Source organism: Haliotis asinina, chromosome 4, assembly GCF_037392515.1.
Source record: "Haliotis asinina isolate JCU_RB_2024 chromosome 4, JCU_Hal_asi_v2, whole genome shotgun sequence".
In the NCBI taxonomy this organism is placed as follows: domain Eukaryota; kingdom Metazoa; phylum Mollusca; class Gastropoda; order Lepetellida; family Haliotidae; genus Haliotis; species Haliotis asinina.
The window spans coordinates 68,479,744-68,484,205 of record NC_090283.1 but is presented as its reverse complement, the minus strand read 5'-3'; the positions used below and the strand labels follow the sequence as shown (position 1 = coordinate 68,484,205).

Sequence of the window (4,462 nt, the reverse complement as noted above, 5' to 3'; positions counted from 1 at the left end):
GCTGAGTTCAATTTCATTTCACATTTAGAATTTGCTGTTATTGTATTCAATAACATCAGACTGATATCTGCGTTTGTGTCAAATGGGTATTTTAGGAATCGCATGTCACACTTCTCCAAAGAGACATTAACGATTATTCTTTCAGACTCACTCTGAAGATAGCTCAAACATAAATGAAGTACTGACTATTGTAGTTTGTCCATCCCATCGGCTCTATAGCTCAGTTGGTTAGAGCGTCTGCCTACTAAGCAGAAGGTCGAGGGTTCGACTCCCCCTGGAGCCTTCTTTTTTTCACAAAGGCTACCACTTGTGTTTATCAATTTCTTATGCAAAGTTCAATTTACATTTCACATGTAAGATTTGCTGTTATTATTGTCAACACCATTAGACTGATACCGGAGCTTGTGTAAAAATGGATATGATTGGAATCGCATGTCACAGTTTCCCAAATAGACATAAACGATTATTCTTTCACACTCGTTCTAAAGATAGGTGAAACATAAATGGAGTATAGACTATTGTAACTTGGTCTTTCCCATTGGCTCTATAGCTCAGTTGGTTAGAGCGTCTGCCTAGTAAGCAGAAGGTCGAGGGTTCGACTCCCCCTGGAGCCTTCCTCTTTTTTTTCACATAGGCTACCACTTGTGTTTATCACTTCATTTTGCTGAGTTCAATTTCATTTCACGTTTAGAATTTGCTGTTATTGTATTCAATAACATCAGACTGATATCTGCGTTTGTGTCAAATGGGTATTTTAGGAATCGCATGTCACACTTCTCCAAAGAGACATTAACGATTATTCTTTCAGACTCACTCTGAAGATAGCTCAAACATAAATGAAGTACTGACTATTGTAGTTTGTCCATCCCATCGGCTCTATAGCTCAGTTGGTTAGAGCGTCTGCCTAGTAAGTAGAAGGTCGAGGGTTCGACTCCCCCTGGAGCCTTCTTTTTTTCACAAAGGCTACCACTTGTGTTTATCAATTTCTTTTGCAAAGTTCAATTTACATTTCACATGTAAGATTTGCTCTTATTATTGTCAACAACATTAGACTGATACCGGAGCTTGTGTAAAAATGGATATGATTGGAATCGCATGTCACAGTTTCCCAAATAGACATAAACGATTATTCTTTCACACTCGTTCTAAAGATAGGTGAAACATAAATGGAGTATAGACTATTGCAACTTGGTCTATCCCATTGGCTCTATAGCTCAGTTGGTTAGAGCGGCTGCCTAGTAAGCAGAAGGTCGAGGATTCGACTCCCCCTGGAGCCTTCCTCTTTTTTTTCACAAAGGCTACCACTTGTGTTTATCACTTCATTTTGCTGAGTTCAATTTCATTTCACATTTAGAATTTGCTGTTATTGTATTCAATAACATCAGACTGATATCTGCGTTTGTGTAAAATGGGTATTTTAGGAATCGCATGTCACACTTCTCCAAAGAGACATTAACGATTATTCTTTCAGACTCACTCTGAAGATAGCTCAAACATAAATGAAGTACTGACTATTGTAGTTTGTCCATCCTATCGGCTCTATAGCTCAGTTGGTTAGAGCGTCTGCCTAGTAAGCAGAAGGTCGAGGGTTCGACTCCCCCTGGAGCCTTCCTTTTTTTCACAAAGGCTACCACTTGTGTTTATCAATTTCTTTTGCAAAGTTCAATTTACATTTCAAATGTAAGATTTGCTGTTATTATTGTCAACACCATTAGACTGATACCGGAGCTTGTGTAAAAATGGATATGATTGGAATCGCATGTCACAGTTTCCCAAATAGACATAAACGATTATTCTTTCACACTCGTTCTAAAGATAGGTGAAACATAAATGGAGTATAGACTATTGTAACTTGGTCTATCCCATTGGCTCTATAGCTCAGTTGGTTAGAGCGTCTGCCTAGTAAGCAGAAGGTCGAGGGTTCGACTCCCCCTGGAGCCTTCCTCTTTTTTTCACATAGGCTACTACTTGTGTTTATCACTTCATTTTGCTGAGTTCAATTTCATTTCACGTTTAGAATTTGCTGTTATTGTATTCAATAACATCAGACTGATATCTGCGTTTGTGTCAAATGGGTATTTTAGGAATCGCATGTCACACTTCTCCAAAGAGACATTAACGATTATTCTTTCAGACTCACTCTGAAGATAGCTCAAACATAAATGAAGTACTGACTATTGTAGTTTGTCCATCCCATCGGCTCTATAGCTCAGTTGGTTAGAGCGTCTGCCTAGTAAGCAGAAGGTCGAGGGTTCGACTCCCCCTGGAGCCTTCTTTTTTTTCACAAAGGCTACCACTTGTGTTTATCAATTTCTTTTGCAAAGTTCAATTTACATTTCACATGTAAGATTTGCTGTTATTATTGTCAACAACATTAGACTGATACCGGAGCTTGTGTAAAAATGGATATGATTGGAATCGCATGTCACAGTTTCCCAAATAGACATAAACGATTATTCTTTCACACTCGTTCTAAAGATAGGTGAAACATAAATGGAGTATAGGCTATTGTAACTTGGTCTATCCCATTGGCTCTATAGCTCACTTGGTTAGAGCGTCTGCCTAGTAAGCAGAAGGTCGAGGGTTCGACTCCCCCTGGAGCCTTCCTCTTTTTTTTCACAAAGGCTACTACTTGTGTTTATCACTTCATTTTGCTGAGTTCAATTTCATTTCACGTTTAGAATTTGCTGTTATTGTATTCAATAACATCAGACTGATATCTGCGTTTGTGTAAAATGGGTATTTTAGGAATCGCATGTCACACTTCTCCAAAGAGACATTAACGATTATTCTTTCAGACTCACTCTGAAGATAGCTCAAACATAAATGAAGTACTGACTATTGTAGTTTGTCCATCCCATCGGCTCTATAGCTCAGTTGGTTAGAGCGTCTGCCTAGTAAGCAGAAGGTCGAGGGTTCGACTCCCCCTGGAGCCTTCTTTTTTTCACAAAGGCTACCACTTGTGTTTATCAATTTCTTTTGCAAAGTTCAATTTACATTTCACATGTAAGATTTGCTGTTATTATTGTCAACAACATTAGACTGATACCGGAGCTTGTGTAAAAATGGATATGATTGGAATCGCATGTCACAGTTTCCCAAATAGACATAAACGATTATTCTTTCACACTCGTTCTAAAGATAGGTGAAACATAAATGGAGTATAGGCTATTGTAACTTGGTCTATCCCATTGGCTCTATAGCTCAGTTGGTTAGAGCGTCTGCCTAGTAAGCAGAAGGTCGAGGGTTCGACTCCCCCTGGAGCCTTCCTCTTTTTTTTCACAAAGGCTACTACTTGTGTTTATCACTTCATTTTGCTGAGTTCAATTTCATTTCACGTTTAGAATTTGCTGTTATTGTATTCAATAACATCAGACTGATATCTGCGTTTGTGTAAAATGGGTATTTTAGGAATCGCATGTCACACTTCTCCAAAGAGACATTAACGATTATTCTTTCAGACTCACTCTGAAGATAGCTCAAACATAAATGAAGTACTGACTATTGTAGTTTGTCCATCCCATCGGCTCTATAGCTCAGTTGGTTAGAGCGTCTGCCTAGTAAGCAGAAGGTCGAGGGTTCGACTCCCCCTGGAGCCTTCTTTTTTTCACAAAGGCTACCACTTGTGTTTATCAATTTCTTTTGCAAAGTTCAATTTACATTTCAAATGTAAGATTTGCTGTTATTATTGTCAACAACATTTGACTGATACCGGAGCTTGTGTAAAAATGGATATGTTTGGAATCGCATGTCACAGTTTCCCAAATAGACATAAACGATTATTCTTTCACACTCGTTCTAAAGATAGGTGAAACATAAATGGAGTATAGACTATTGCAACTTGGTCTATTCCATTGGCTCTATAGCTCAGTTGGTTAGAGCGTCTGCCTAGTAAGCAGAAGGTCGAGGATTCGACTCAACCTAAAGCCTTCCTTTTTTCACAAAGACTACCACTTGTGTTTATCAATTTCTTTTGCTGAGTTCAATTTTCATTTCACATGTAAGATTTGCTGTTATTATTGTCAACAACATTAGACTGATACCGGAGCTTGTGTAAAAATGGATATGATTGGAATCGCATGTCACAGTTTCCCAAATAGACATAAACGATTATTCTTTCAGACTCACTCTGAAGATAGCTCAAACATAAATGAAGTACTGACTATTGTAGTTTGTCCATCCTATCGGCTCTATAGCTCAGTTGGTTAGAGCGTCTGCCTAGTAAACAGAAGGTCGAGGGTTCGACTCCCCCTGGAGCCTTCTTTTTTTCACAAAGGCTACCACTTGTGTTTATCAATTTCTTTTGCAAAGTTCAATTTACATTTCACATGTAAGATTTGCTGTTATTATTGTCAACACCATTAGACTGATACCGGAGCTTGTGTAAAAATGGATATGATTGGAATCGCATGTCACAGTTTCCCAAATAGACATAAACGATTATTCTTTCACACTCGTTCTA

At 38.4% G+C, this 4,462-nt stretch overlaps 1 non-coding gene across 1 annotated transcript; it reads left to right on the top strand.

The window, feature by feature from the left end:
• The first annotated feature begins 209 nt into the window (after positions 1–209).
• Positions 210–283, top strand: Trnas-acu (transfer RNA serine (anticodon ACU)). Its single transcript has one exon. It is a non-coding gene; the product is annotated as a tRNA-Ser (tRNA).
• The last annotated feature ends 4,179 nt before the right edge of the window (positions 284–4,462 follow it).